Source organism: Dendrobates tinctorius, unplaced genomic scaffold, assembly GCF_039654945.1.
Source record: "Dendrobates tinctorius isolate UK_male_01 unplaced genomic scaffold, ASM3965494v1 ptg000097l, whole genome shotgun sequence".
Taxonomy (NCBI): domain Eukaryota; kingdom Metazoa; phylum Chordata; class Amphibia; order Anura; family Dendrobatidae; genus Dendrobates; species Dendrobates tinctorius.
The window spans coordinates 28,789,964-28,812,591 of NW_027361765.1; positions in this window are offsets into that span (position 1 = coordinate 28,789,964).

Below are 22,628 nucleotides of genomic sequence, written 5' to 3' on the forward strand. Positions count from 1 at the left end.
CATAATTCAGGTGGCAGTGGTAGCATTGTGACCACAGCATAATGCAGGTGGCAGGGGTAGCATTGTGACCACAGCATAATGCAGGTGGCAGGGGTAGCATTGTGACCACAGCATAATGCAGGTGGCAGGGGTAGCATTGTGACCACAGCATAATGCAGGTGGCAGGGGTAGCATTGTGACCACAGCATAATGCAGGTGACAGTGGTAGCATTGTGACCACAGCATAATGCAGGTGACCTAGCATTGTGACCACAGCATAATTCAGGTGGCAGTGGTAGCATTGTGACCACAGCATAATGCAGGTGGCAGGGGTAGCATTGTGACCACAGCATAATGCAGGTGGCAGGGGTAGCATTGTGACCACAGCATAATGCAGGTGGCAGGGGTAGCATTGTGACCACAGCATAATGCAGGTGACGTAGCATTGTGACCACAGCATAATGCAGGTGGCAGGGGTAGCATTGTGACCACAGCATAATGCAGGTGACGTAGCATTGCGACCACAGCATAATGCAGGTGACAGTGGTAGCATTGGGACCACAGCATAATGCAGGTGGCAGGGGTAGCATTGTGACCTCAGCATAATGCAGGTGACAGTGGTAGCATTGTGACCACAGCATAATGCAGATGACAGTGGTAGCATTGTGATCACAGCATAATGCAGGTGGCAGGGGTAGCATTGTGACCACAGCATAATGCAGGTGGCAGTGGTAGAATTGCGACCACAGCATAATGCAGGTGGCAGGGGTAGCATTGTGACCACAGCATAATGCAGGTGGCAGTGGTAGAATTGCGACCACAGCATAATGCAGGTGGCAGTGGTAGCATTGTGACCACAGCATAATGCAGGTGGCAGTGGTAGAATTGCGACCACAGCATAATGCAGGTGGCAGTGGTAGCATTGTGACCACAGCATAATGCAGGTGACAGGGGTAGCATTGTGACCACAGCATAATGCAGGTTGGCAGTGGTAGAATTGCGAACACAGCATAATGCAGGTGGCAGGGGTAGCATTGTGACAACAGCATAATGCAGGTGGCAGTGGTAGAATTGTGACCACAGCATAATGCAGGTGGCAGTGGTAGCATTGTGACCACAGCATAATGCAGGTGACGTAGCATTGTGACCACAGCATATAGTCCATGAGCCAAGAGCCAATTTTGACGATATCGGTACCACCTGGAGTGACTAATTCTCTTTGGTGTTTTTAGGTAGATGCATGTCTGTAGTTTATGTTTTGATATGATAGCCCTTGCACATCAGTAGCTTAACCCCTTCAGGCCTATTTGTACCCAAATGCCTATGCCATTTTTTGTAAATCTGACCTGTCACTTCATGCGGTAATAACTTTGGGACGCTATCACCTACCCACGCCATTCTGAGATTGTTTTCTCGTGACATATTGTACTTCATGGTATTGCTAATTGTGAGTCAATAGATTTTACCTTTCTGCATAAAAAATACAAAATACACGAAAATTTGGGAAAAATTCGCTATTTTTGAACTTTGAAATTCTCTACTTTTTACAAAAATGCTGATACCCCCCATAACAGTTATTAGTTTACATTCTCCACATGTCTACTTCACATTGGCATCATTTTGGAAATGAAATTTTATATTTTTCGGATGTGATAAGGCTCATAGTTTTATACACAATTTTTAAAGTTTACGACTAAATTTCCAAAACCCATTTTTCCAAGGACCAAGTCAGTTCGGACGTCACTTTATGGGTCTTGTATAACAGAACCCACCCATACATTACCCCATTTTGCAAACTACACCCCTCAAGGTGTCCAAAACGGATTTTCAAAACTTTGTTAACCCCTTAGGTGTTGCACAGGAATTCAAGCAAAATGACAGTGAAATATCAAAATTTCAATTTTTTGGCAGATATTCCATTGTAATCCAATTTTACCTGCAACCCAGCAAGGGTTAACAGCAAACCCAAACCCAAAATTGGTTACCCCAATTCCGCAGTTTACAGAAACACCCCACATGTAAACGTAAACTAAATTATGGGCGCGCAAGAGGGCTCAGCACAGAAGGAGAGCTAGGCGGTTTTTGGGATAATAGATTACACTGGAAGAAATCCAGTGGGCCATGTTGTATTGGAGAGACCCTGAGGTACCCCCAGAGTGGAAACCCCCAAAAGGTTACCGCATTTTGGAAACTACACCCCCTAAGGAATGTTTTAGGGGGTATAGTAACCACTTTGACCCAACAAGCGCTCCATTGGAGTTTCATGCACTTGGTTGAGGAAATTGAAAAGTACGTTTTTTTTACCGGAAAAAGTCGCTTTAGTCCCACATTTTTCATTTTGAAAAGGGGGACCAGGAAAAAGTACACCCCACTTTTTATTCCCCATTGTCTCCCAAACATGGCAATACCACAAGTGTTGTCTAAAACCACAGTATTGGCGCATATGGGAGGGGGAGGGGGGGGATGTGAAGTGTAGTGTTTTTTTTTAACTTTCTTTTACACTTTTTGCCTGCCTTCCCAGACTTGCTGGGACTTGTGGTACCACAAGTTCCAGCGAGTGCAGGCAGGTCCGGCCAGCCTGCACATTGCAGCGATCGTCCCTGTATGAGACCCTGTGCTGACAGGATCTCATACAGGCAGACACTGTGTCGGCCCTGCTACATCGCTGCTATGGCTAGAACGATGTTCTAGCCAATCGCAGCACAGGGGGAGGTGATCAGACACTGACATCCTCCCCCTGGCCTGTGGAGTGACTGGTAAATGCACCAATCGCTCCACAGGCACGAACCCCTGCAGCGAATCACGCCATGTTTTACAAGGCATGCTGCGATTCGCTGGGCTATATAGCCCAGCGAATCACACTGATTCTAGCTGCAGGGGGTCGGCGCGATGGCCACACACGGCGAGGGGACAAGCCCTGCTGCCGGTAAGTGCGGCCATCTACCCCCGATCCCCGTGCGATTAGCGGCGGGGACGCTAAAGGGGTTGTGCCGTACTAGTACTGCTCTTGTCCTTTGGTCCAGGACGAGAGAGCAGTACTCGTACGGCGCTTGGTGCCAAGGGTTTTAATGTTTTTCTTTGTGTTTGCAGGTGTTTACTGACATATCTAATGGCATGATGGAAGTACCAGCGAGGAAGAAATCACGGATCGACTGTATCATACACTGCTCTAATGATGACAGTGATGATCTGGCGTCCCTACAGGATTTGGACTCCTGGAAAACATTGCTTAGGGCTGCAGAGATCAGACAGCATGAATCCGTCCTGGAAGCAGCTAAGGGCCTTGAAGAACGAGAAATACCACACATACAATATCACCGTAAATGTCGTAGTCTCTTTACAATGAAGAAGTCACTGGATTCTATCCTTGCCAAGGGTGTCAATGTCGAAACAGCAAGCGAAATCCCCAGGAGGAGGCTACCGAGGGGTACCCCCAGTGATAGCAGGGTGTATGCCAAAGTATGTATGTTCTGTGAGAAGTCAAGCAAGTATCTCAAAGGAGAAAAAACAAGGGAGCCAATCGTCCTGTGTGTTGAGCTACGAGCAGATGAGACGATCCGCAGAGCAGCGATAAGGAAAGGCACACAGAGAATCCTTGGTTTACTTAGCAGAGACCTTGTTGCTTCAGAGGGGCACTACCACAAGTCGTGCTACAAACTATTCACAAAAGATGATTCCCAAGTGGCCTGTAGGTCTGGTGCAGCAGAAAATCAGGAAGAAAGCAAGGAAGTACGCTACGGAGAGGCAGAGAGAGAAGCCCTTGAGGAACTCTTCTTGTATATAAGGACTGAATTGTTCCCAAACCCAGAAGTACCGCCTATGATAAACCTCACATCTAGGCTTCAGAGATGCATGATGTCCCGTGGTATCATCAAACTGAAACCATCGACAAAGAAACATGTTCGCCGAAAACTTGAAACAGAGTCTGGTGAATCACTCCGCTTTCTCTCCGATGAGAAAGGTAAGCTTCTAGTCTATCCATATAGCCTATCAATGGACGACCTTGCCCGGCAAGCACACAGCATGACAAAAGATCTGCAAGAAGCAAGAGCCGCTATCTCTGGAGATGTCGTAACCAAAGCAGCAATGCAGCTGAGGAATGAGATCAAGAAGCAAGATGTGAGTCAGCCATGGCCTCCCACATCCTTCGGCAGTGACTTGGTTTTTGCTGTTACCAATGGAAAGACAAAGCCACCCAAGCACGTACTGCTGTCCTTTGCAATTAAGTCTTTGACCGGCAATACAGAACTGGTTCGAACTCTGAATCGTCTTGGCCACTGTGTGTCATATTCAACGGCTGAGGAGATCGATACAGCCCTTTGTATCCAGAAGTTGGAATGTTCAACGGATGACATCCCAATGCCAGCAAATATCTACCCTGGTGTGTTCACAACCTTGGCCTGGGATAACATTGACAGACTTGAGGAGACACTAAGTGGAGCAGGTACATCTCATAGAGTCAATGACATCGCTGTTCAGTCCAATGTTGTATGCTCTGTGACAAAAGTCCTGCCAGATGTAACCAAGTCGAAGAAAAGAAGCATAATTCCGACAGAATTAATGCTACCAATATACAATGTTGGGCGGCGGGGAGGGCCACCCAGGATTGAGACTGTGAATGTTAACACTACCGAGGAGGTCCAGGATTCAAAAACCAAGAACCATATCTGGCTTCTGGCTAGAATGTCAGACCATGAGGATCAGACCATTAGCAGTTGGACTGGGTTCAACATCCAAATCCGCAGCGACATTGTAGTGGCCCAGGACACTGTAAGCTACCTGCCCACTATCAATGCTCCTGCAACAGCCATGTCCACTGTGAATGAAGTCTTGGAGCAAACACATGCCATCATGCAGACCCTGAAGCTTAACAGAATTGTGTGCGTGTTTGATCAAGCACTCTATGCCAAAGCTGCCGAGGTTATCTGGAAACAGGAGAAGTTCAAGAACATTATAATTAGAATGGGTGTCTTCCACACAATCTGTAATCTCCTCTCCATCATAGGTAAGAGATTTCAGGATGCAGGCCTTAGAGATCTGTGTGTTGAATCCGGTGTCATCGCTGAAGGATCAGTGTCTGGAGTGATGGACGGCCGGAGGTACAACAGAGCAGTGAGACTACACAAGCTGGTCTATGAAGCACTTATGAGGCTTGCATGGAAAAACTTCCTTCCATGACTAGAAGAAAACCATGCAAGGGACCTTCACCATCTGGATGAAACACTGAAGAACATCACAAACTTTCGCATCAGTGTGTCGCAAGGATCCTTCGAAAAGTTCTTGGATAATGAATCTTTCACACTTACCCTGAAGCTCTTTCAAGTTTATCTTGAGACCTTCAGAAATGAACAACTCTCAGCATTCTCGATGTCATACTTGGACATGGTCAAGACCCTGCTGGCCCTGGTTCGAGCTTCAAGAGAAGGCAACTGGATGCTTCACCTAGGAGCAATCCGACAGATGATACCGTGGTGTTTTGCCTATGACAAGGTCAACTATGCCCGATACCTAACCTATTACTATGCTACGATGTCTCGGCTGCCCATAGACCACCCAGAGGTCCATGAATACTTCATGTAAGGTGGCTTTTCGGTCCAGATCGGTAGCAAGAATCCTTTTGGACGGATTCCTGTGGACCAGACCATCGAAGAAACAATCAACAAAGACACCAAGACACCAGGGGGCACAAAAGGCTTCAGCCTCAAAGTTGGAGCTGTCGCCAGATTCTACCTGACATCGGAGTACCGCAGCATGCACTTGAGGCAGCTGAGGGCCCTAGTAGGCCAACAATATACTGACTTCAGTCATTCAGACCTACAGGTGTCCAGGATTAGAAGAGATGAAGCCGATGTCCGATCTTTTGTTGAACTGCTGGAGACTGGTTGGTTGAACCCCTTCAACAAAGAGCATAATGGTGAACTTATCAGTTTATCAACAGCGACTGCAGCACCACCAGATGTAGCCAAAGACCTTCTAGGGGCATACAGTATAGGAGAGGATGCATATCACACATTCAAGGATGAGCGTTTGGGTACCGATACGCCAACTACACTGTTTCATGACAAGATGACGAAGAACAATCTTAAAACGTTCTCTAACATCAGAATGAAGACACACAGACAAGGCCTTGGCAAGGAGGTAATTTTGAAGGCTGACAGGAACCTATTTGGCCAGATGATACTTGTAGCTGAGAACAGAAAGCTACAAATGAGTGATGTCTTGACTCATCCCCTGGGGCCATTGCCATGGGCACTTGCCAACGGTGATGGGTCTATCCGCAAGACCAACAAGGCTGCCCTAGCAAGGGAGTTGGAGAGGAATGCTCCTCCTGCAGAGGTGATCCCTGAGCCCTCTGCAACCATCATTGATGGGATGAGCCTGGTTCAGAAACTGAAGGGAAACGATGCAACATTTGCCCAGCTAGCAGGCACAGCAATGAGTCGCGCTATCCATGAGGGTGCTAAGAGCAAGCGCATTGATATTGTCTTTGACGTCTACAAGGAGACATCCATCAAAGATATAGAAAGAGTCAACAGATATGAAGGCACAGGGATCCATTTCAAGAACATTCAACATGGGCACAACATCCAGCAGTGGAGAAAGCTACTAAGTAATTCCTCCAACAAGGCAAGTCTCATAAAGTTTCTGGTAGAAGAATGGAAGGCAAAACACCACAGGGAGAAGCTTGAGGAGAAGGAGATGTATGTCACATGTGAGCAGCTCTGCTTTAAGATCACCAAAGAACAGTGGGAAGAGGCTGCTGACCTTAAGTCAAGTCAAGAAGAAGCAGACACACGCCTCCTTCTCCATGCTCTTCATGCAGCAGAATCTGGTTACAAGTCTGTCATCATCACTTCAGAGGATACTGATGTCATGGTCTTGTGTCTGGGCATGTGCCACAAAATCCCATCCCACCTGTTCCAGAAATGCGGTACACAGAACCGGACAAGATTCCTGGATATCACCACTCTGAGCAGAACATTGGGAGGCAGCGTGTGTGATTCATTGATTGGTATGCATGCATTTACAGGCTATGACACAGTCAGTGCATTCGCTGGCCGTGGGAAGATGACGACACTGAAGCAGTTGAAGATGAACAAGACATACCAGGATGCCTTTCAGGAAGTTGGTCTTTCAAGGGAAGTGTCTCCCGAACTCTTTGAGAAGTTACAGGAAATCACCTGCCACATGTACCTGCCAACTACCCAAACAACTGAGGTAAACAGGCTCCGGTATCAGCTGTTCTGTGCCAGACGTGGAATGGTAGAGTCAAGTCAACTCCCTCCTTGCCAAGACTGCCTTTTCATGCATGCACTGCGTGCAAACTACCAGGCTGCGATCTGGAGGAGAAGTCTGCAGAGTCAGCCATTTGTTGCAAACCCAACAGACTGCGGTTGGATGATAGATAATGACGGAAAGCTTGTTGTCAAGTGGATGCGAGGGGCACCAGCACCAGAAGCTATTATCCATCTACTGTCCAGCAAGTGTGTGCGGTCATGCGAACTTCCTCAGTGTACTTGCCTCAGCAATGACCTGAAGTGCATGGACATGTGCAGGTTACAGACATGCCAGAACAAGGGTATTGAAGACGAGCCAGCAGAACAACAGTCAGATTCAGAGTCTGATGTTGAAGATATTATGGAGTAACGTTATACAATTATACATACACACACAATAAATAAATAAATAAATATATATATATATATATATATATATATATATATATACACACACACACCTACACACACACATTAGTATGGACAAGCCCATGACATGTTCAGTGTGTATTTACATAACTTGGATTAAATTTTGTTACAAATACTACATGCATTGTATTGACATTTTGGCATTTCCCCTAAATCGACCTTTAATCATTATTTTTTGGAAATATAGGTAGGATCTATTCAGAAGGTGAAAAATACCATTAACCACTTCGCGCCAGCAGCCGTAGCGGTTGCGGCGAATCGTACCCGGATCATATGCTGGGCGATCGCCGCGGGTCGGAGCCGGTTCCCGGTGCAAAGTGGTTACTGTACCTCCTAAAACATTCCTTAGGGGGTGTAGTTTCAAAAATGGGGTCACTTTTTTGGGGTTTCCACTGTGCGGGACCTCAGGGTGTCTCCAAATGTGACATGGCCCCATAGATTTCTTACAGTGAATTTTGTCGCAGCTTCGCTTACGAAGCCTGCCGTGCGCCAATACTGTGGTTTTAGGCAACACTTGTGGTATTGCCGTGTTCGGGAGACAATGGGGAATAAAAAGTGGGGTGTACTTTTTCCTGGTCCCCCTTTTCAAAATGAAAAATGTGGGCCTAAAGCGACATTTTTCGGTAAAAAACGTACTATAAAACATTCCTTAGGGGGTGTAGTTTCCAAAATGCGGTAACCTTTTGGGGTTTTCCACTCTGGGGGTACCTCAGGGTCTCTCCAATACGACATGGCCCACTGGATTTCTTCCAGTGTAATCTATTATCCCAAAAACCGCCTAGCTCTCCTTCTGTGCTGAGCCCTCTTGCGCGCCCATAATTTAGTTTACGTGTACATGTGGGGTGTTTCTATAAACTGCGGAATTGGGGTAACCAATTTTGGGTTTGGGTTTGCTGTTAACCCTTGCTGGGTTGCAGGTAAAATTGGATTACAATGGAATATCTGCCAAAAAATTGAAATTTTGATATTTCACTGTCATTTTGCTTGAATTCCTGTGCAACACCTAAGGGGTTAACAAAGTTTTGAAAATCCGTTTTGGACACCTTGAGGGGTGTAGTTTGCAAAATGGGGTAATGTATGGGTGGGTTCTGTTATACAAGACCCATAAAGTGACGTCCGAACTGACTTGGTCCTTGGAAAAATGGGTTTTGGAAATTTAGTCGTAAACTTTAAAAATTGCGTATAAAACTATGAGCCTTATCACATCCGAAAAATATAAAATTTCATTTCCAAAATGATGCCAATGTGAAGTAGACATGTGGAGAATGTAAACTAATAACTGTTATGGGGGGTATCAGCATTTTTGTAAAAAGTAGAGAATTTCAAAGTTCAAAAATAGCGAATTTTTCCCAAATTTTCGTGTATTTTGTATTTTTTATGCAGAAAGGTAAAATCTATTGACTCACAATTAGCACTACCATGAAGTACAATATGTCACGAGAAAACAATCTCAGAATGGCGTGGGTAGTTGATAGCGTCCCAAAGTTATTTCCGCATGAAGTGACAGGTCAGATTTACAAAAAATGGCCTAGGCATTTGGGTACAAATAGGCCTGAAGGGGTTAAGCTACTGATATGCAAGGGCTATCATATCAAAACATAAACTACAGACATGCATCTACCTAAAAACACCAAAGAGAATTAGTCACTCCGGGTAGTACCGATATCTGGCCCGGCTCATGGACTAATAATGCAGGTGGCAGGGGTAGCATTGTGACCACAGCATAATGCAGGTGGCAGGGGTAGCATTGTGACCACAGCATAATGCAGGTGGCAGTGGTAGCATTGTGACCACAGCATAATGCAGGTGGCAGTGGTAGCATTGTGACCACAGCATAATGCAGGTGGCAGTGGTAGAATTGCGACCACAGCATAATGCAGGTGGCAGGGGTAGCATTGTGACCACAGCATAATGCAGGTGACGTAGCATTGTGACCACAGCATAATGCAGGTGACAGTGGTAGCATTGTGACCACAGCATAATGCAGGTGGCAGGGGTAGCATTGTGACCACAGCATAATACAGGTGACGTAGCATTGTTACCACAGCATAATGCAAGTGGCAGGGGTAGCATTGTGACCACGGCATAATGCAGGTGATGTAGCATTCTGACCACAGCATAATGCAGGTGACAGTGGTAGCATTGTGACCACAGCATAATGCAGGTGACGTAGCATTGTGACCACAACATAATGCAGGTGGCAGGGGTAGCATTGTGACCACAGCATAATGCAGGTGATGTAGCATTGTGACCACAGCATAATGCAGGTGGCAGGGGTAGCATTGTGACCACAGCATAATGCAGGTGACGTAGCATTGTGACCACAGCATGATGCAGGTGACAGTGGTAGCATTGTGACCACAGCATAATGCAGGTGACAGTGGTAGCATTGTGACCACAGCATAATGCAGGTGGCAGGGGTAGCATTGTGACCACAGCATAATGCAGGTGACGTAGCATTGTGACCACAGCATGATGCAGGTGACAGTGGTAGCATTGTGACCACAGCATAATGCAGGTGACAGTGGTAGCATTGTGACCACAGCATAATGCAGGTGGCAGGGGTAGCATTGTGACCACAGCATAATGCAGGTGACGTAGCATTGTGACCACAGCATAATGCAGGTGGCAGTGGTAGCATTGTGACCACAGCATAATGCAGGTGGCAGGGATAGCATTGTGACCACAGCATAATGCAGGTGGCAGGGGTAGCATTGTGACCACAGCATAATGCAGGTGACGTAGCATTGTGACCACAGCATAATGCAGGTGGCAGTGGTAGCATTGTGACCACAGCATAATGCAGGTGGCAGTGGTAGCATTGTGACCACAGCATAATGCAGGTGGCAGTGGTAGAATTGTGACCACAGCATAATGCAGGTGGCAGTGGTAGAATTGCGACCAAAGCATAATGCAGGTGGCAGGGGTAGCATTGTGACCACAGCATAATGCAGGTGGCAGTGGTAGAATTGCGACCACAGCATAATGCAGGTGGCAGGGGTAGCATTGTGACCACAGCATAATGCAGGTGACGTAGCATTGTGACCACAGCATAATGCAGGTGGCAGGGGTAGCATTGTGACCACAGCATAATGCAGGTGACGTAGCATTGTGACCACAGCATGATGCAGGTGACAGTGGTAGCATTGTGACCACAGCATAATGCAGGTGACAGTGGTAGCATTGTGACCACAGCATAATGCAGGTGGCAGGGGTAGCATTGTGACCATAGCATAATGCAGGTGACGTAGCATTGTGACCATAGCATAATGCAGGTGGCAGTGGTAGCATTGTGACCACAGCATAATGCAGGTGGCAGGGATAGAATTGTGACCACAGCATAATGCAGGTGGCAGGGGTAGCATTGTGACCACAGCATAATGCAGGTGACGTAGCATTGTGACCACAGCATAATGCAGGTGGCAGTGGTAGCATTGTGACCACAGCATAATGCAGGTGGCAGTGGTAGAATTGTGACCACAGCATAATGCAGGTGGCAGTGGTAGAATTGTGACCACAGCATAATGCAGGTGGCAGTGGTAGCATTGTGACCACAGCATAATGCCGGTGACAGGGGTAGCATTGTGACCACAGCATAATGCAGGTGACAGTGGTAGCATTGTGACCACAGCATAATGCAGGTGACAGGGGTAGCATTGTGACCACAGCATAATGCAGGTGGCAGGGGTAGCATTGTGACTACAGCATAATGCAGGTGACGTAGCATTGTGACCACAGCATAATGCAGGTGACAGGGGTAGCATTGTGACCACAGCATAATGCAGGTGGCAGGGGTAGTATTGTGACTACAGCATAATGCAGGTGACGTAGCATTGTGACCACAGCATAATGCAGGTGACAGGGGTAGCATTGTGACTACAGCATAATGCAGGTGACGTAGCATTGTGACCACAGCATAATGCAGGTGGCAGGGGTAGCATTGTGACTACAGCATAATGCAGGTGACGTAGCATTGTGACCACAGCATAATGCAGGTGACAGGGGTAGCATTGTGACCACAGCATAATGCAGGTGGCAGGGGTAGTATTGTGACTACAGCATAATGCAGGTGACGTAGCATTGTGACCACAGCATAATGCAGGTGACAGGGGTAGCATTGTGACCACAGCATAATGCAGGTGACAAGGATAGCATTGTGACCCACAAGGTACCACGACAAGCAAGTTGCAATAAGTATGAACCAATTGGATTTTTTGCTACTCATCGTGGTGATAGTACCATAGATGGGGAGATAGGGGTGGGGATAGGAAGGGGGTCACAATGCCATTTCACTCTCCTGCATTATCCTGTGATGAAGCAGTAGAATACAGTGGTCTTTAGTGGAGCAATCTGTGTTGCAGCCAAATGTGCCGTATAGCCCCTGCCTAATATTGAATATATTATTTAAATAGTTCAGTACAAGAGTCAATAGCTTGATGGTACATTGCCAACTTTGTAACTGGTACTTTATATCTTATTCTGATATTGAATACTGTTCAAATTATGGAAAAGCAACATCTGGTAAGTATGCTGATGCCATGTGGGTCAACGTATTTGGGAGGCCTCTGGCCAGCAAACGCTTACCAGAGGCTATAAAAAAATCATACAGGGTTATTTCCTGATTCTGTACGGCATCGTTTTTAACGTGAGCCTCCAGAGAAAGACACGGAGGATGTACAGTACACCGCTATACAATTATGTGTGGTCTCCTTATGTGGGTGAATTAGCTCTTAAATATGAACTTGCCAGCCTCCTGAACTGTGGCTAGCATTTTAAGAAATATGGCTAAGGAAACATTTTTACATTGCAAGATAATCTTTGTTAAAAACGGAAGTTTCTTGATTATCTTGCCTGTGAACGAGAACTTTGGCAGCCTATGCGCACTGAGCCATCTATAACACAATGCTCAGGGCACATCATTTACATTGGTCTGACTGTGTAAACAGGCTATTAAACGATCACCAATTGGTAAAAGCTTACTGATCGGTGGTGGTATTGTGCCACCGATCGGTCTATGTAAACGGACCATAAGAGTAGAGGAGGTGAGTTGAGGATCGTATTGAAATCGGAGGGTAAAGGCCAAATATCATCAATAGCTTCACAAAAACCAATGTTTGAATCAACTATTATCAGAAATGTTTCTACATTGTACATCACTGTATGTAGTTGCAATAAAAAACTGAGGGCATGTCCTGCTAAGAAAAGGGTTAGACTGGGTAATCACATCTCATCACCCTGAGAAATATTGGATTTTGAAACAAACATGTTATAACATGGGATATGGTTTGGCCAAGCATGTGAGCGCTTGCGCAGCAGGAAAGCTCCAGGAACAGACGCCTGCATGAGACCCCACCAGACCCTGTGATGCTGTACTTCGGCTACAAGAGCCATAATCATAATCATAATCAGGAGAATCAGTGACATGGAAGATAAAATCCCCCAAAGAGAAGGGGACTCCCACTGACATTATCATCAAATCTCAGCTTTATGATTCAAAGCGGATGATTTGTAGAACAGACTCAAAAGAAACAATATAAGGGTAGTGGGCATTCCTGAAAAAAAATTAAGGATATAAATAAACATGGTACCGCTGAAAACGCCATATTGTCCCGCAAAAAACAAGCCACCATATAGCATCATCAGCGAAAAAATAAAAAAGTTATAGCTCTCAGAATAAAGTGATGCAAAAATAATTATTTTTTCTATAAAAGTTTTTATTGTGTAAAAAATGCCAAAACATAAAAAAATATAAATGAGGTACCGCTGTAATCGTAGTGACCCGAAGAATAAGGCTGCCTTACCAATTTTACCACACGCGAATGAATTGCTGTTTTTTGTTCATTCTGCCTCCACAAAAATCGGAATAGAAAGCAATCAAAAAACGTTATGTGCCTGAAAATGGTACCAATAAAAATGTCAGCTCGTCCCGCAAAAAACAAGCCTGCAAATGACCCTGTCGACTGAAATATGGAAAAATTATAGCTCTCAAAATACGGCGATGCAAAAATTTCTTACAAAAAATTCTTCCAAAAAAAGCGTCTTTTAGTGTGTGACAGAAGCTAAACATGAAAAAAAGGATGTAAATCTGGTATTGCTGCAATCACATCGACCCGAATAATAAAGTCGCCTAATCACTAATACCGCACGAGGAATGGCGTAAAAAATAAAACCACTTCTTCACCTTTTGTGGATTTGTTCATGCTGCCTCCCAAATATCTTAGTAAGGCGATCACAGTGGTTCCACCCCACAGATGGGGTATCAGCGTACTCAGAACAAATTGCACAACAACTTTTGGGGTCCAATTTCTCCTGTTCCCCTTGTAAAAATAAAAATTTGGGGGCAAAAAGATCATTTTTGTGGAAAAAAATTATTTTTTTTATTTTCACAGCTCTACGTTATAAACTTCTGTGAAGCACTTGGGGGTTCAAAGTGCTCACCACACATCTAGATAAGCTCCTTGGGGGGTCTAGTTTCCAAAATGGTGTCACTTGTGGGGGGTTTCCACTGTTTAGGCACATCAGGGGCTCTCCAAACGCGACATGGCGTCCGATCTCAATTCCAGCCAAAAAAGTCAAATGGCGCTGCTTCCCTTCCGAGCTCTGCCATGCGCCCAAATAGTGGTTTACACCCACATATTGGGTATCAGCATACTCAGGACAAATTGCACAATAACTTTTGGAGTCCTGTTACTCTTGAGAAAATAAAAATTGGGGGTGGAAAATCATTTTTGTGGAAAAAATATGATTTTTTTAATTTTATGGCTCTACGTTATAACCTTCTGTGAAGCCCTTGGAGGGTTCAAAGTGCTCACGACACATCTAGATAAGCTCCTTGGGGGGTCTAGTTTCCAAAATGGTGTCATTTGTGGGGGTTTCCACTATTTAGGCACATCAGGGGTTCTCCAAACGCAACATGGCGTTTGCTCTCGACTCCAGCCAATTTGACATTCAAAATCTCAAATGATGCTCCTTCCCTTCTGAGCACTGCTGTGCGCCTGAAGATTGGTCTTCCTCCACACATGGGGTATCGGTGTACTCAGGAGAAATTGCACAACAAACACTGTGGTTCATTTTCTCCTGATACCCTTGACAACATAAAAAAATTGTGCCAAAAGAAAACTTTTTGGGGAAAAAAAAGTTAAATGTTCATTTTTCCTTCCACATTGCTTCAATTCTTGTGAAGTACCTAAAGGGTTAATAAACTTCTTGAATGCGGTTTTTTACACTTTGAGGGGTGCAGTTTTTAGAATGGTGTCACTTTTGGGTATTTTCTGCTATATTGACGCCCCAAACTCGCTTCAAATGTCAGGTGGTCCCTAAAAAAATGGTTTTGTAAATTTTGTTGGAAAAATGAGAAATCACTGGTCATCTTTTAACCCATAACTTCCTAACAAAAAAAAAATTTGGTTCCAAAATTGTGCTGATGTAAAGTAGACATGTGGGAAATATTATTGATTAACCATTTTTTGTGACATATCTCTCAGATTTAAGGGCATAAAAATTAAAAGTTTGAAAATTGCTAAATTTTAAATTTTTTTGCCATATTTCCATTTTTTTTCCATAAATAAACGCAAGTCATTTTGAAGAAATTTTACCACTAATATGAAGTACAATATGTCATGAAAATCGGCGGCATCCGTTGAAGCGTTCCAGAGTTATAACCACATAAAGTGACAGTGGTCCGATTTCAAAATTAAGGCCTAGTCATTAACGTACAAAATGGCTTGGCCCTTAAGGGGTTAAATATATTAAACCACTAAGCAACCATAAAATTAATTACTCCATAGCCACTAAATACCATCTAATCTCTTCCCAGCATAGCTGGGCGAGAACCATCTAATACCACAACGATATTATACTTAAAGGGAATCTGTCACCCTTTTTTGAGATATCATATGATATCATTCAATTGTGTGTCACATAAGGATTCTCTTAGTACTTTTGCTTCCCCCTGACCCCGCACCTTTCATGCATAAATACCTTTCTAATATCGGTTCAGATGTATGTAAACTGCCGCAGTCCGGTCCGATGGGCGGGGCTTATTTACCTGCTCCCCCCTCCCTATCTTGCTCTATGCATTTCTTCTTGTGTAGAGCAAGACAGGGGGGGGAGCAGGTGAATAAGCCCCGCCCATCGGACCGGACCGTGGCAGCTTACATACATCTGAACCGATATAAAAAAGGTATTTATGCATGAAAAGTGCGGGGTCAGGGGGAAGCAAAAGTACTAAGAGAATCCATATGTGTTCTCTATCAAGAACTGCCAAGCTGCTCAGGTCACCCCCACTGTCCAGACTTATAGAAACATACAGGCCATTAACACCCAGGAACTTATGAAGAACTTGCAGTCTTCATTGGCCCCTATCTCCTCCCTCTCATGTCCTGATTCTTCATTGAAGCATTACAATGAAACACTTCAAACTGCCCTGGATGAATTTGCACCCCCTATAAATAGAACACCACAACGCAGACGGCGACAACCCTGGCACACGGTGCAAACACGTTTCCTGCAGCGGTGCTCCAGGTGCGCCGAACGTCTGTGGAGAAAATCCAATCTACCCGAAGATTTCATCCATTTTAAGTTTATGCTTAGAACATACAACACTGCCCTTCACCTCTCCAAACAAACCTATTTCAACACCCTCATCACCTCACTGTCCAATAACCCGAAACGTCTCTTTGACACTTTTCATTCTCTACTCAATCCAAGAGTACAGGCCCCAACCACGGAGCTCCGAGCTGACGATCTGGCCAATTACTCCAAAGAAAAAATTGACCAGATCCGACAGGAAATTATCTCCCAATCACCTCATACCATGCACTGTCCTCCCTCCCCCACTGCATCTAACTCACTCTCTGATTTTGAACCAGTCACAGAAGAAGAAGTAAGCAGGCTCCTTGCATCTTCTCGCCCAACTACTTGCACCAGTGACCCATTTCCGTCACAGCTCCTCCAGTCCCTTTCCCCTGCTGTCACCCCTCACCTAACTAAAATATTTAACCTCTCTCTCTCTTTTGGTATTTTTCCCTCCTCATTTAAGCATGCCATCATACATCCACTACTTAAAAAACCATCCCTCGACCAAAACTGTGCCGCTAACTATAGACCTGTCTCTAATCTTCCCTTCATCTCTAAACTCCTGGAACGCCTGGTCCACTCCCGTCTTATCCGCTATCTCTCAGAAAACTCTCTTCTCGACCCTCTCCAATCCGGTTTCCGCTCTTTACACTCCACCGAAACTGCCCTCACTAAAGTCTCTAATGATCTGCTAACAGCTAAATCAAATGGTCACTACTCCATGCTAATTCTCTTGGATCTCTCTGCAGCATTCGACACTGTGGATCATCAGCTCCTCCTCACTATGCTCCGTTCCATTGGCCTCAAGGATACCGTTCTCTCCTGGTTCTCCTCCTATCTCTCCGACCGCTCCTTTACTGTATCTTTTGCCAGTTCCTCCTCCTCTCATCTTCCCCTTACTGTTGGGGTCCCCCAAGGATCGGTTCTAGGCCCCCTCCTCTTCTCCTTGTACACTGCCCCTATTGGTCAAACAATCAGTAGATTTGGTTTCCAGTACCATCTCTATGCTGATGACACCCAATTATACGCTTCTTCTCCTGACATCACGCCAGCCTTTCTAGAAAACACCGGCGATTGTCTAAACGCTGTGTCTAATATGTCCTCACTATATCTGAAACTGAACCTGTCAAAGACTGAACTCCTGGTGTTTCCTCCCTCTACTAATGTACCTATACCCGACATTGCCATTTCTGTGTGTGGCTCCACTATTACTCCCCAGCAACAGGCCCGCTGTCTTGGGGTCATACTTGATTCCGAGCTTTCCTTTGCCCCCCACATTCGATCACTGGCTCGCTCTTGTCATCTGCACCTCAAAAACATTTCTAGAATTCGACCTTTTCTTACCTTTGACTCTGCAAAAACTCTTACTGTTTCTCTTATTCATTCTCGTCTCGACTATTGTAACTCTCTTCTAATCGGTCTCCCTCTTACCAAACTCTCCCCTCTCAAATCTGTCTTGAATGCTGCAGCCAGGATCATATTCCTCACCAATCGTTACACCGATGCCTCTACCTTGTGCCAGTCATTACACTGGCTACCCATCCACTCCAGAATTCAGTATAAACTTATTACCCTCACTCACAAAGCCCTCCATGGCTCAGCACCACCCTACATTTCCTCCCTTGTTTCAGTATACCACCCTACCCACGCCCTCCGTTCTGCTGATGACCTGAGGTTAGCATCCTCAATAGTCAGAACCTCCCACTCCCGTCTCCAAGACTTTACACGTGCCGCGCCAATTCTTTGGAATGCACTTCCCAGGTCAATACGATTAGTCCCCAATCCCCACAATTTTAAGCGTGTCCTGAAAACGCATTTATTCAAACGGGCCTACCACCTCAACACATTAACCTAATCTATCCCTGTGTGGCAGAGCCAAAAGTTTTACCATAACCAGGTTCCCCGCATCATTCTCCCACATGCTTTATGCATCCATTAGCCCTCTGTGTCCGTACTGTCACACACCTAACATTATGGCTGGTCCATACAATCAGGGCAACTGTTACCACCCACCTTTCGTGTCTACCTCTTTCCTCATAGACTGTAAGCTTGCGAGCAGGGCCCTCTTTCCTCTTGGTATTTGTTATAATCTACTGTATGTGATTATTGTTATGCTGTAATGTCTATTGTCTGTACAAATCCCATCTGAAATGTAAAGTGCTGCGGAATATGTCGGCGCTATAAAAATAAAATTTATTATTATTATTATTATTATATGTGACACACAATTGAATGATATCATTATATGATATCTCAAAAAAGGGGTGACAGATTCCCTTTAAGGGAGGGCGGGCGGGCAGCTGTTTCTTCAAAATCTCAGCTGCTGTGACTCCGCTGACAGGAATGACGGGCTTAACCCCTTCACGACCGGAGCTTTTTTCGATTTTTCGTTTTTGTTTTTTGCCCCCCTTCTTTCCAAAGCCATAACTTTTTTATTTTTCCGTCAATATGGCCGTGTGAGGGCTTATTTTTTGTGGCACGAGTTATACTTTTGAATGACATCATTGGTTTTAGCATGTCGTGTACTCGAAAATGGGAAAAAAATTCCAAGTGCGATGAAATTGCAAAAAAAGTGCAATCCCACACTTGTTTTTTGCTTGGCTTGTTTGCTAGGTTCACTAAATGCTAAAGCTGACCTACCATTATGATTCTCCAGGTCATTACGAGTTCATGGACACCAAACACGCCTAGGTTCTCTTTTATCTAAGTGGTGAGAAAAAATTCCAAAGTTTGCTAAAAAAAAAAAAAAAGTGCAATCTTCCAAGACCCGTAGCGTCTCCATTTTTCATGATCTGTGGTCGTGTGCAGGCTTATTTTTTGCGTACCAGGGTGACATTTTTAATGATGCCACTTTTGTGCATATATGTCCTTTTGATCTCCCGTTATTGCATTTTAATGAAATGTCACGGCTACCAAAAAAAACGTAATTCTGGCGTTTTGAATTTTGTTCTTGCTATGCCGTTTAGCGATCGGCTTAATCCTTTTTGTTTATTGATAGATCGGGCAATTCTGAATGCGGCGATACCAAATATGTGTATGTGGGATTTTTTTAATGTTTTATTTTGATTGGGGCGAAAAGGGGGTGATTTGAACTTTTATTTTTTTTTAAATTTTTAAACACTTTTTTTTTTTTACTTTTGGCATGCTTCAATAGCCTCCATAGGAGGCTAGAAGCATGCCACACTTGATCGGCTCTGCTACATATGGGCGATGAGCAGATCGCCCGTATGTAAGCAGATTTACTGCATTGCTATGAGCGCTCATATCAATGTACCAGAAACAACCATAGAGGTCTCTGAGACATCTGGTTGTCAAGGCAACGTGTCGCCGACCCCAATCACGTGACGAGGGTCGGCAATGCGCTCACTTCCGGCCCGGCGGCCGGAAGCTGTAGTTAAATGCCCGCTGTCAGCGTTTGACAGCGGGATTTAACTAGTCAATAGGCGCAAGCAGATTGCGATTTCGCTCGTGCCTATTGCGGGCACATGTCAGCTGTTTATAACAGCTGACATGTAGTGGTTTGGAGGTGGGCTCGCCGCCGGAGCCCACCTCAAAGCAGGGGACTCTGACCGCTGACATACTATCCCTTTAGCGGTCAGAAAGGGGTTAAAAAGGCTATTCTGCATTGGATAATGGTGACAATGTTTCCTTCTATTCTAATTCTGGATTAAGAATAGTCTCGGAGTTTAATTATTTGGGTATTAATATTACGAGGCAAATAAAATGAATGAAAGATTAAATCTAACCCTAATTCTTAAAAAATGCAAACATAAAATGGGAGATTAGTCTAAATTACTATTGTCAGTGGTAGGTCACACTAATTTAGTTAAAATAATATGGATGCCTCAACGAATATACATTTTGCACAATTCCTCTATTTGGATACCGCAGAGATATTTTTTAAATGAATTGCATCTTAGGGGAAATAATGTGAGACAAGCAAACTCCAAGAATTAGACTGGAGACCTTACAAAGAGACAAAAGTCTTCGTGGTCTGGCAATTTCAAATCCGTGGGTTTATTTTATGGCAGTCCAACTCCAACATATCACTTTGGGAAACCCTTGGCTTTCTAAGATTTATTAATTAACCCCTTAATGTCCAAGAATGGATATATCTGACATTGGACACCTCCCCGTTTGGTGTGGGCTCCGGCGATGTCAGCGCACCTTTTAAGGCACATCACAGCTGATCTGTCATGTGACCCTAACAGACGCGGGTGGAATCGTGATCCACCTGCAGCTGTTAACATGTTAAATGCCGCTGTCAAACTTTGACAGCGGCATTTAATATGCACGCGCAGGAAGCACATCGGCAACTGTGTCACATGACCGCGGGTCGTTGATGGGTTGGCATGACAACTGGAGTCTTAGAAAATGGCTTTTTTTTTTTTTTACAAATTTTGGAGAACCTAGACATGTTTGGTGTTTGTGAACTCGTAATAACCTGGAGAATCATAATGACAGGTCAGTTTTAGCATTTAGTGAACATGGTAAAAAAAATCAAACAATTGTAGAATTGCACTTTTTATGCAATTTCACCGCACTTGTAATTTTTTTCCCATTTTTCAGTACACGATATGGTAAAATCAATGGAGACATTCAAAAGTACAACTCGTCCCGCAAAAATCAAGCCATCACATGGCAATAATGACTGAAAGATTAAAAAGCTATGGAAACGCAAAAACGGAAATACCACTGATCCTTAAGGGGTTAAAAGCGTCTGTGGGCGCATAGGACACTTTGTCAGGGAATGCCGGGAACTTTCTAGCCCACATCAGCCTTGACCCCAACCAGTGAACACTGTGCTACAATGGGGTTGGAATGCTGAAGGAGAGAGGATCCTACTAACCCGACCAGAATAGGAAAAGGCCTATGTTGTACCAGGACAAGTGTTCCGGACTAGATGGGACACCTCAGCGACCATGAACCAGCATCTGCAGCCGGTCTGGGTAGAGCGCGAGGAGGCTGCGGGACTCCGTGACTCCAAAGTCTCTGTTACATTGATCAAAGAACATCTAGTACCGGACCAGTATATTGTTTCTGGCAGCCGGATGTTAGTCAACGTAGCCGGAGGAGAATCTCTGAACATTCAGAGGGCCCGACAACATTTAGACTGGGGTCACAGGTGGTGGATGTAGGAGTAGTGCGGCACCAATAGATGTGTTGCTGGGAAACAATCTAGGAGCAGGACTGGTGTGCCACTGGGCCAATGTCGTAACCCAAAGCCAAGGATCGGTTCACACTGCGTCAGCCGAGAGGGAACGGAGCAATTCCAACATGTCGACTACTCCCCTGCCAGTAGTGATTAATGCACAAAATGTAATGACTGTTACCATGAAGGAATGTGACCTGGGAAGGTAAATGACATCAGGGAGGAGGCCCTGGGACTTCGGGACACTGGGTCTACCATCACCCTGGTCAGCCCAAATACTGTCCCCCCAGAACATTATTTACCAGGCCACCAAGTGACCATCCCCCAGCTAGGGGTAAGCATTCTAGGGTTGGACACAATGGATACAAGTCCGGTTCTCATCAGGTATGTGTGGAGTTTCCCATGTCCAACCGTGGATCAGGGGGGCTATGGAGGACTCCGAAGGAGAAACAGACCCCTGTCCCAGCTAATTAAATACAGAGTCCTTGTCTCAGGACTTCTCCCCTCAGAGAGTTGAGCAGGATCTGAAAGATCATATGAGACAAGCTGGGGATGTCTACTATGCCAATATACACCAGGGTGGAATGGTGACTCTGAAGTTTATTCGCAAGGACGACTAGGAATATGTCTTGAGGAAACTGGATGATACAAAATTTCGTTCTGAGGGAGGAATGTGAAGATATGGCAGTTTACTAAAGTCTATAGGACAAATGGATGTATAGCAGTGCACACAGCTCTAAGGCTACTTTCACACTGACGTTGCATAGACCTGTGTCGGTTTGCGCACGGCCACCGCTAAGCTCTGCCCCGCCTCCTCCTGTTAGCTCCACCAATGAGCGCATGACGCTGCATGTGACCTGCGTACCCTATCTTTAGCATTGGGTATGCAGGCCATGCGCAGGTATGCATTTTCCGGCGTGTGTGTCCTTTTGATGGTGCGCCGAGCTCACCAAAATGCAACACGTTACGTTTGGCGCAGGTCGGCGCACTGTCAAAAGGACGCATGCGCCGGAAAACGCATACCTGCGCGCGGCCTGCGTACCCAACGCTAAAGATAGGGTACGCAGGTCGCATGCAGCAGTATGCGCCCATAGGCGGAGCTAACAGGAGGAGGCACGGCAGGGGGCGGAGCTTAGCGGCGGCCGTGCGCAGACCGACGCAGGTCTGTGCAACGCATGTGTGAAAGTAGCCTTAGAGATAGAGATTTTTTTCCA